General features: G+C 29.3%; 1 protein-coding gene across 3 annotated transcripts in view; it reads right to left on the bottom strand.

Annotated features, from left to right (window-relative positions):
* The window catches only part of LOC111615174 (eukaryotic translation initiation factor 4E-binding protein Mextli-like), a 23,031-nt gene extending 10,932 nt beyond the window's left edge, over window positions 1–12,099 (bottom strand). The window contains exons 1-2 of one of the 3 annotated variants that reach the window (XM_023356574.1): window positions 11,993–12,093; window positions 11,915–11,934 (exon numbers count right to left, since the gene is read on the bottom strand). The gene's annotated coding sequence lies outside the window, so the exon portion shown is untranslated. Of the gene's footprint in view, window positions 1–11,914; window positions 11,935–11,992 lie in introns of all 3 variants that reach the window. The other 2 variants (XM_023356572.1, XM_023356575.1) reach the window with 2 other exon arrangements.
* Window positions 12,100–12,234: the final 135 nt, after the last annotated feature.

Below are 12,234 nucleotides of genomic sequence, written 5' to 3'. Positions count from 1 at the left end.
GGTAACCAAGGGAGACTGGAGCCTATTTTTCGAACGTGAGCCTCTGCCTAACCCATGAACGCGGACCTTGTTAACCCGGGCAATGTCCGAGCCGGTATCATACTTAGATCTGGTTACTACCATAATGATTATCTCCACAGAATGTGGGTGTGTGGTCACTCTTAGCTTCATTTCTCCCCATAGACCTTACTGGCATGGGTGTCCCTACCAGGAGCTTGTGCTCCAGCCTGCATTGCCCTATGGATCTGTAAAACTACTGGGCTCTCCCACCACGACCAGGTGGTGACCACGGGAGAGTTATTATTATTATTATTACAGAGCAAATATAAAAAAGACTGCCTAAAAAAAGGTATTAAAATAGAAAGTTAGAATAGCTTTCTAATTCATTCTATTGTCACCCAAAGAATGTCCTAAATAGTTATGGCAATACCCTGTTCATTTCATTGGGCCTAATTTTAGTGGTTTTCTTTGTTTCATTTACATAAAACTTTTTTAACTGTATCAATAAAAATTGTTAATTAAAAACTATTCACTATAGATATTTTTGTGATTAGAGTTACATTAAAAGAATTAGTTGTCATCAGTAATTTTTAAGCTGCATTGAATTGTACCAAAACAAACAAAAACAAATAAATATTCAAAAACACAAATTTTAATCTATTTGCTATAAATCTCTTATTATATATAAATAAATATTCATATTTTCTAATTTTTTCTAATTTGAGATAAATGATCAGATCACTAGTAAAGAGCTTTTATGCATTGTTCAAACATATCTGACACCAACAGAGAACTGAAGTACATTACAGACATAGAAATGGCTTTAACAAAACTCTTATTGTTAAGTTGTTCTAATTTATAAAAATTGTCAATAGTTAAAAGTTATAAATTGTCAATATTTATAAAAAAATAATTGTAAATTACATGGATATGGAACATAGCTATTTGCTGGGCTGCAATTTGAAAAATTGTAGACCTACAAATTCCCACTATCGTCTGTCTTTCCTTAATCTCGAGAATGGAGTTAGATAGATGAAAGAGACCAGATATGGAAAGATTAAGGGCAGTAGGCCCCAATTAACTATATACCAACTTCCAATGCAAACTGAAGTCACGTTATTTCAATTCAAATATTTTCCCCTGAAAGGAGTTAGCAATAGTTATACAGGTCATCTTACAGAAAAAGTATGATGTACAGGGACAAGACACTACTAATTTGAGGTGGAGAACCTGAATCTGCAAAACTCGATTAATTAAACATATTTTCAAAGAAAGTACTCATTAATTTATTTAATTTAAATACATGCTCTGAATAATTTTGGATTTTAATGTTGAACATATACCAGTACCATAAAAATAATATGCAATAAAATCACTTAAATCTTTTACTATGGGAGACTGTTTTTCTGTTCTAACATTGTTTAACTTTTATCAATCTACAAATAAGGTTCTAATGTTAAATGAGGAAGAGGATTATATATTTTATGTATATCCAGTCACATCCTTCTACAGTGATATTTAGTGGAATAAGAAAAATTATTGTTGTAGAGATTTATTGTTATTGTTAGTTTTAGAGAAACTAGAAAAAAAATTATGTAAACAAAATATGTAAACATAATTTTTTTTTCTAGTTCCTCTTAAACTGGATATATATATATATCCAGTTTACACATATATATATATCCAGTCTATATTCACATTATTAGTCAGAATATCAAATTACTGTTAACCTGTATCCATTTACAATTACTCACAAATGAAATGGCAGCACAACTGCCTACCTCTAGAAAAACTACTTAGTATTTAATTATATAGTCATTTTATAACCTGATAATTCAGCAACAGACTTAACAAATCTGTGCTAACATTCTATAATATTGATAAATAGCTGTATTTGCATTTTTACCATAAATTTTTCTCATCTGAATTTACCTATGATATAACATTTTGTTAATTATTTCATGGTAATGACTAATCAAGTAAATTGATTCAAATTTTTNCAACAGTATTAACAAATCTGTGCTAACATTCTATAATATTGATAAATAGCTGTATTTGCATTTTTACCATAAATTTTTCTCATCTGAATTTACCTATGATATAACATTTTGTTAATTATTTCATGGTAATGACTAATCAAGTAAATTGATTCAAATTTTTCATAATCCTCATAAAGATAATGTCTTTCAATCAGTAAAGAGTGAACTGCAATATTTTATTGTAAGTCTGATGTATAAGTAATATCTATCATCATCTGTCTAATATTAATACTCTTCTTTCTAAAATATGAATGCATACAACATTTGAAAATAAACTCTCTCTGATAAAGAGGGAGAAAAAAGCAGTGAGAAAGATGATGTCACAAATCTATAAATACATTTATTTCTCAGAAATACTAGTGTAAGCATTTCCCAAAAACTCCAAAAATTTGTGTAGATAGGAAAATTCTCTTCTACATAAACAGTGAAGTTGTATTATATGATAAATCTCTAAAAAAAATCAGTGGATAGTTAAAATTATCAATTTTAAAATGACAAATGTGTAAAATACAAATTTTAATTAAAAATATTTCTCATATTAATTTTGATAAATACAAACAAAAAAAGATATTTGTAAAGAGAATGTATAAAAAAATATTTTCATATTTTGAATTACTACATTAGAAATCAAATGAAACTTAACACTTAATGAATATATTGAACAGTTTTTATAATAAAAACTTAACTTTATTTAAAACTCAATAGCAATTGTCATCAATTTCTTGTTTAGTGCAATCAACTAATGGATTAAAAGTTTTTGATGTAGATAAATATCACTATATATTGCAAAAGAATTTCCATTTATAAAGTGAACAAAAATTGATTGTAATGTTCTCTGCACTCAGTGCAATTCCACATTTTCAATACTTACATTGGACAAAATGACATTGCACAACATATTGAGTCTCAAAACCATAAGGTGGCAAATCAAGTAGCAGCAACTTCTCATAGTGTCATGCAATATTTTCGCAAAACAGAATTTGGTAAAGAGGAACAACAGTTTGCAGTAGTTTCATTTCACACAGTCATGCACAATCAGTCATTTAGATCTATGGAGTGAATGTCAAATTTAATCAAATTATTTTTCAAGACAAAAATTTTCTTGTGTACGTACAAAAACTGAGGCAATAGTTAAAAATATGATAAAACTCTTTGCAATCTCCACTCTTAAAATCAAATTAGAAAACATTTGCTTTATTACCATTTACACAGATACTTCAAACCACAAAGATTTACAGTTATTTCCGATTCTCATTAGATATTTTAAATCGCAAAGAAGTGTTCAAGTTAAAATTTTAGATTTACTTACTCTTCCTGGGGAAACATCAGAAATAATCACAAAGTTAGTTATTGATACATTGGATTCAAATAACTTGATGGGATATATTATGCAGATAATACAAATTCCAATTTTAGATGTGGTGTTAGTAGAAAAGGAACAAACAATGTATTTTTTCAATTAAATAATCAATTAAATCATCCAATAATTGGAGTAGGTTGCACAGCGCACAATCCATAATGTACTTCAAACTGTGGCAGATTTGCTTCCTTTAGACATTGACAGAATAATATAATTGGCAACATTTATACTCACTTTTACATCTGCACAGTTTGAGTAGAAAATCTGAACAATTTTGTTTTGACAGAAGTAGAATACAGTAATTATTAGGGATATCCAAAACAAGATGGCCAGCTCTACTACCTACACTTTGGAAGCATTACAATTATTTAATCCTTTAAAATCATATTTTCTTTCAATTGATGTGTCAAACAGTTTTAAAAAATTTCTTTTCAAATGAACAGGCCAAACTTTGGCATCAATTCCTTCAAACATAGGCATCAATATTTCACAATTTGATAAAAAGAATGAAAGGAGATAAAAGTACAATTGTTAAAATTTCAGAAGAAATTAATATCTCATTTTTAAATTTAAAGACAGAATCAATTCTAAATTTCTAACACCAAGTTTAAACACTATTTTAATCTATCTAATTGAAAATGGAAATATAGACAAAAATGGTTTATAAAACAAATTATACATTTTTATATGAATATTGTTTCTTATCTAGAATTATGGGTAAACAATTTGAGGAAATTACTCATTTTAAATGAATTAATTTAAAATATCAAGTTAGACAGTAACAACATAGAAGAAATAATAGTTTTCATGAAGAAATATTTGCCTGAAAATGAATATTTTCTCTGAACTGGAAAATGAATTATTCGACAAATTTCATATTTGAAATGATACATAAACTTTGAAAAACTTCAACAATGGAACAATGAAGAAACACCCACCAATAAGCTTTGGGTTCAAATTTTCAATCATTTCAACAAAAATCACATTCCCTGTGTTAATCTCACAAAAGTTGTACAATTTGCACTTTGTTTACCTGGTACCAATGTGGCTACTGAACGTGTGTTTTCTATTATAAATAATTTGTGGACAGCAGATAAATCACAGTTGAATGTTGATACTGTAAAGGCAATGTTTATAACAAAGTGCAATTTCAAATGCAATACTTACAAAGGATTCAAGCAACAAATAGAAAACTGATGAACTTCTTAAAGGTTCATACAGTTACAAAATACTCAACTATTCTTAAAAGTTTTAAGTTAAAACTAATCCCTTGTTTGAATTATTTATGCTTTAAATAAAAAAGTTTTTATTGTATTTGTTTCATTAAGTGTAATTTTTTGATGTTTTTTCTATAATTACTCCCCCTCCTACTGGGCTCAATGTCCAGATTGCACTGCAGAAAAAATGGTCAGCCTAGATAATCTGTGTTACTGTTCTCATATCATAGTTTCAGATTTTCATATCATAGGCCAAATACAATGCATTTGTTTAATTTTGCATAATGTCAATGGCAATGCAAAATAACTATTCTTTATACTTAGCAAACAAAAATGAAACCTTAGAATATAATACTTGATTGTTGTTTTCTCTTCAACTCAAGGGTTGGTGAGCAGCATCAAGTCCACCATTCACCTCTATTTAGTGCTAGTTGCTTAATCTTGTAAGATTTTCTGCCTTTTACTGGATCCTTGTATGCCATTCTTGGTCATCCTCTTACCAATTTTTTTCTATTATTCCCTCAAATACCTTCATCCAGTGTGAAGGTTTTAATAGACATCCTATCAAGTGATTCTTTCATTTATTTAGTGTTAAGAAATGCTTCTGATTTTCCTGCTTTCTTTAAAACCTGCTGTTTGGACAACAACTCAGTCCAGGCTACCTTCAGCATTCTCTTCAGTACCATATTTCAGAGGCCTGTAGTTTTGTTCTCTCCTTTTTCCTCGATGTCCATGTTTCTGAACCATAGAAGGTCACTTCCCAAACATAAGTTTTGACGAGTTTTCTCTTTGCATCCACAGAGATGTTCTGAAATATTAGCATTCCTTTCATTCTGTAGAATGCTTCCTTTCCCAATTCTTGTTGCCACATCTTTTCCATCAGATGTCATAAATCTTCCCAGGTAATGTAAGTTCTTCACACTTAATTCATTCCCCTCCAATATTATTATAGCATGTCTTTCATTTTCTCTTGAACAAATCATTACTTTTGTCTTTGTATGATTTATTTTAAGGTTGCATTTAGCCACTAGTGCCAAATGCAACCTTAAAAGGTCTCAATGCCTCCTGTAGCTCTTGTTCACAGTTTATAACCAGAGCTATGTTCTCTACAAAACATATGTTGAAGATGTTACTGTTTATCTTTATACCTTTATGGTTTGTTTTCTTGTATTCCTTCACAGCTACATCTATATCAATATTGAATAAGATAGGTTATAGTCCACAGCCATCTGACTCCTTTCAAAATTCTTGCTTTTTCATTACCTTTCTCTATTAATGTTACTTGGACTTTGTACAATTAAGACTATTTGCCTCAGTTTTTTTGCCAATTGGGCTGGGTTAGTGATGTTAAACACTGTTTAACCCCGGGTCTTTTATAAGATTGTATATGTATTTTTCTAATAAATATGTCAGAAAAGCACATTTCTCTACCACCAGTCATAACTAGTGTCCTGTTTTGTGGGTTTTAGCAAAACCAAAAGAACCTGGGTATAGCTGGTGATGTCATTTTTACTCTTTTGAGTGGAGGGAGTAGGTTTACCAGCTTGGACATGGTTATCTTGATTACTCTTTTGTGTATGGAGGTCAGTATATTTCTGTTCACTATTGTGCACTCAGTTTGTTTCAAGTATTTGCTGAGCTCATTGCTGTATGTCTCTCTCTTCATAATGACGATAATTTAGATTTATCCTCTCTGGTTAGAACTACATCATTTTCCTGTAGCCATTTCCTAGAGTTGGTGATAAGTGTTCTTTCCCCATTGGTTTCTCGTGGTTTCTGATTTAGTATTAAGGCAGCTTCTTTCTGTGGGTCCTTGAGTGGAGCAACTATTCTTTCCATTTCAGTATGACCTTATCAAGAGGGAATGGTATGTGTGGTGCATAAGATGGACCTTTCTTTGTGGCCTCCAGTAGACATTTCGGGGGATCTAGTACATCCCAACATGTTAGCTGGTTGGTTAATGAAGTGCTTTGCCTCTTGGGTTGTCATTTGCATAGCCATTTGATCTTTTTCACAAACTTTCTCTTAAGTTTGTATTCAATTCTGGATGTTATTGTCACTGCTTTAGCATTAGTTTCATGAAGGATAGAGGAATCTATATCCATCAGTTTGTCTTCTAGATGTATAATTTTTTGGATTAACACATTTACTTCTTGTTATTCTAATTATTCATTTCATGCAGTTTTCTCCAATCTTACCAATCATTGTGATACAATCTTGTACCTAACTTTTGGTAATAAATTAATTTTGTTACTTACCCTCCTCTTTGTTTTATGGACTATCAGAGGTTAAAAAAAACATCAGTCTACATACATGTGGTAACTATAGATTTTTATGTAAATGTCACCTGTAATCAACTGCACTAGTATTAGCATGGTTAAATATTTTTCTGCTTTGAAACTTTTTGCAAACCGGCAGTTGAAAACACTGTTATAGTTGAAAACACTGTGATTACCACTGAATAGGGATTTGAGAAAAAGGAAATGATTCAGGCATAGTAGAGTGATAAAAGTATAATGTTAAGTCTATGGGATAAACATGTCAGCCACATGCATTCCATTTAGCAATTTAGTTTTTTAACCTTCAGAATAATTTGTTGCCAATCTTCTATTCTAAATTCCTGCTTTTTTTTTCTAATTACTTAATGTAAAAGTTTTAATTAACATGTATTTAAATTTATTAATGTAAAAAAGTATACTGTCTATTGAAATAAAATAAATCAATAATCACTTTGAAAAATTAAAAATATTACAGACTCTTGAACTAAATTAAAAAAGTGTATTAAAAACAAAAATTTAAAATAAATTTATTTTGTCAATATTAACTGTATCACCATCTATAAACTTTCAATCCCTCAATCTTCCGAAAGCTGGTTATACACTAGTAAACAACAGTATTTTCAGTGCCTGTGTTTTTATTTTACCATTACCACAGAGTGAGATCAAAATGTGATTCTAACTGTCCGATTCATTACTTTTTCTAGAAATTCATTAATTGGCATTAACTAACTACCAACAAAAAGAAGAGTAAACTTAGTAGGTCTAAGAGTTTTACTTGCAAAACCCAGGACAAGGAGATTGGCATGAGGTGGGCTGTCATTTCCATCATTGTTAATCCAAAGCCCTGTTAGTTAAAGTTGGTCTGTCTTAAGAATGTTAAATTGACAACTTGGAATCTGGATGCAAAACTGAAAGAAGCCATTGGGAGACAAAACCAGCAGGAAGAGCTTCATGGTACTAGAGAACAGGTAGATGCAAATTGTCTGCAGATGTACCCAGAAAACACTTGTTATACTGATGATTTTTGAGTAAAATGCTAAACTTAAAATGCAATCAATGAGCTCATTTAAATTGAAAAAAATTATCAATTTTAATAGGTTCTTGCTAGTAATACATTTTCAAATATGATTTATAAATTCTGCACAATAATTTTAACATATAAAAAATTAAAATACAGCTCTCCCTTGATAGTCCGATGTTTTTTTAATCCGACATGCTCAGTAGTCCGACACACCTCCCGTCAAGGTGTGTCGGACTATCAAGGGATAGTCCGACACACCTTGTAACGGGGACATGTAACGCAGACCCGTCCCCGTTACATGTCTGCTTGCACAGAAGCATGTCGCAATGTGAATCTCCCCATCCAATTTTTACACGATGACACACATTTCATGTGTTTTCTGTGAGCAGTTCTGTTTGAACAGTTGGAGTAGGGAATATTGTAAGCTACAGCTAGCAAAACAATGCAAAATATGTAATAATTTTCGGTAATCCCGACACTTTTGGTAATCCAACACCCCTTTGATCCCATACCTGTCCGACTATTAAGGGAGAGCTGTAATTGAAAGTCAAATGACAAATAATAATTAAAAAACAAAAAAAAAAACAAACATTCTTGTTATCTACAGGATAATTTTCAAGTAGACATTTCATGGTAGGTCTAATAAAAAAAAAAGAAAAAAAAGCTTATTTGCATTTAAAACAATGCATCTTTCAGTAAATGACTAATATTATTCTTAATGAATTCTGTTTTAGTAACATATATAATACATAAGAATAAAAGGATATTTTGTTTTGTTAATAAGAAATAATTTGAAAAAAAATAGAACTCAGTAAATTTATATATTAAAAATTATATCATAAATCTAAATTTCAAATCAGATATTTTTTTAAATATTAATTACTAAGCAAAAAATTATTAGAAGAATTATATCACTACTTTGCAATATCATATATTACAATATAAAATTATAATAAATATAATAAATGCAGTAAATTGATTTGGCAATGTTTATCTCTGCCAATCAAAACTGGAATTCTTACTAGAGTTGTAAACCATTCTTAAATAAAAAACCAAATTGAATAATTGGTTTAGAAGTAAATATTCACAAGAAATGGCTTTGTAAAATTTACTTTCTGTAGTACTAAACTACTTACAAGAAGTAATAAAAATATTTAAAAATGTCTTATATTAATGACTATATAAGCAAGTGTACTGTTAACATTTCATCATTTTCTCACAAATTTAAAGTCTTATGTTGCATGGTACCCCCACACATCATAGCAAATTAAACTGTTTACCAAACATATATAATATAAAATACAATATGGTCTGCTTATTGTAGTCACAGTGTTATCACACTTATCAGTCAGTTAATACTATCAAAATTAAGTGCCAAAAATAAGTTAATATATATTATAAAATCTTCATTTATTGTAATCTTCAGCTAATGGGCTTTTTTAAGCTTTATTTTTGTGTATCATTCTAAACATGTGGCCAATAATAATAATAAAATGCATGCTATCAATCTTAATATTTTATGTTTAATAACAATTAAAACAGTTAACCAGTGCTTTATAGTCAATGTTTGGAAAGAATCAACTTGGGTGATAACCAATGAGCATCAGCCATTGATCACTAAGTTGTGGCAAGTTACTTCTGGTTTCTTCCTTATTTGTTAAATATGTCACCTCCATTATTAATAGTATCATGAAAGCTTCACATTCTGGTTTTTGAATATAAGGAAGTTTGCTATAGTAGCAGTTAAACACAATTCTTTAGTTAATAAATGCTATAAAAAATTAACACAATTAACGAAAAAGTCATTCTGCCATCTAGTGAAAGAAAATAAAATAAAAGTCACATATTGCCTGACATCCAGTGAAAAGTGCAGACATCATTAGGAAACGTACTGATTGGTTTAACTGAAATGACATCATGCGCGACATTGCTCTCAAGTTGATTCTTTCCATAGACAGACTATACCTTAATAGTAATAATTTCAAAAATCTTGTAAAAAGGTTTCATCAATTTAAAAAAAAAAAAAAATCCAAAAGAGCAATAAAATGTTCATAATGACAAAAAAGTTCCATAGTTGATGAACTAACACACAGTGCCGGCCCGAGGCAAGTTTTAGGATGGAGCGAGAACCTATTGTGGCGCCCGCTTTGGTTGCCCCTAATTTATACCCTTTAATTTTCTTTACCACTGAGGCGCCCCTAGGACTTAGCGCCTAGAGCGGCTGCTCCGTTCGCCCTATGGTAGGGCCGGCTCTGCTAACACACCTCACAACAGACCTTTATATGTAGGATATTATTGGAATCAAAAGTTTTTATCTTAACTATAGTCAACTTTCATTATTAAACTATGTATTGCCTTGCAATACAATAGTTTAATAATAGCTAGCCTAATGCCAGCAATTTAAACTTGGTAGCAGACAAACAATACTGGATGAATTATATATTAATCAATAATAATAATGATTAATAAATCTTCAAGTTATACATTTTAATGTTTTAACATGCCCTTCTAATGTTAAGAGCAAATAAACCAGAATTTCTTTTAATTGTAATCTTATTTCACTTAACATTTTCAGTCATTCATTATTATCAATTTAGATAAGGCTACAAAATTACTACTGTACTATAAGAATTGTCTTAGAGAACATTTGATATACAATAATACAGGATAAATGATGATAGTGCATATTATAAATATCAAAAATAATACCATATACATATTAAAAATAGCTTTTTAAATATATTTTATTATTTTCTGAAAATAAATCCTTGTGTTCAAAAATGTTAAGGTCATTTTTTAGTTTGATAATTTTAGTAAAGTAATTAGACACTCAATATTATCTTTCTTACAAATGTAAATGCTTTGATACCAACAACAGAATGCATTGTCGGATCTGTTGTCATCATATTATTATAATTTTAAATCACAAGATAAAACAGTCTTAATCACTTAAAGAGGGATTTTTGGAAAAATAAAATAAAATGTTACGTCCATCAGAACCGACATTCACCAAGTCAAAGAATTTCTCCGAAGACCATTTTATTTAAATGCATTCCCCCAAATAAAACATCTGGAAATAAAATAATCTTCCAGGCAATTCTCAAACTCGGGTGAACATCAGATTCCAAGAATATATCATTTCATTTTATTCTTTTTGGAATAAAATAGCCTAAAACATTCTAAAATGTGTATTACAAATAGAACTGATACAATTCACAAAAGGAAATTTAAATTATTCCAAAATGTTAACTACATAATTTTATATTCTATTTTACAAACCGTATCAAACTTCCACTCGGAGTGCAGATGCCGGACTAAAATAGTCGAAAAACATTTCTAAAAGAGCAAAAATATTTTCGGTTTCTTAACTCGGCAGTTAATTTAAAAAATTTTTGAATACGGCGCCGACTTTCATGCTATTCTTTAATTATACAAATATTTATTTCCCCGTAATAAAGCAAACATTTTATGCCAATTCTCCACGAATTCAATTCAAATTCCTTCGAAAAATACCTTAAAACAGTATCAAATAATAATAATAATTTATGAAATAATCAATGTTGCAATTGAATTATGACATTGATATTTCGAATTAATTTTTCTGTAAACGTGTAATTCGATACACGTTAATTGACATTTAATTAACATATTAATTTGATACGGTAGAAGTTACTTTTAGACAATTTGTGTATAGAAGTTTATACAGACAAATTACCTAAAAGTTACTTCTACCGTGGATATTTATATATATAAAGTATATATGTGTATTGACGTTGTACGAATTCTATTTACATAAAAATATATAAAAATAGCATTTTCTCGGTAATCAAAACAGGAAATTATTTCTGACTTAATCAGCAACGTTGGCCTTTAAAAAAAAATAGAACAATGTAATTTCTATATTAGGTCATAACACGTTGCTATATGGAAATTGATTAATTTAATATTTTCAATGCGTTCTAATGGAACTCGATTTCCGATACAAAACTGAAACTCACCTTCGACGTCAACACCCAAACTAAAAAAAAAAAAATAATAATTTAAATAAATAAAGGAAAATAAAAAAAAAATTTAACCTAAATTTAGAAAGATCCTATTTCGTCAATGAGAGTTTGATCGCGCGACTGAAATAAAATTTGACATATTAAAAGTTATTCTCGCATCTACAAATCGTCATTCAATAATATACTAGAGGAAATATTTATAGTAATTAAATTAATAAATATTTAAATTTTAATAAATAATAATATTTTAAAAATGTTTTTCGAAATGAGTCATTTATTAATAAATATATATATTATATTTATTAAATTTTTCT

The sequence above is a fragment of the Centruroides sculpturatus genome, unplaced genomic scaffold (genome assembly GCF_000671375.1).
Source record: "Centruroides sculpturatus isolate CEXI.00-Female unplaced genomic scaffold, Cexi_2.0 scaffold1368, whole genome shotgun sequence".
Taxonomy (NCBI): domain Eukaryota; kingdom Metazoa; phylum Arthropoda; class Arachnida; order Scorpiones; family Buthidae; genus Centruroides; species Centruroides sculpturatus.
The sequence above is the reverse complement of the archived record's forward strand: the minus strand, read 5'-3'. Positions and strand labels throughout refer to the sequence as shown.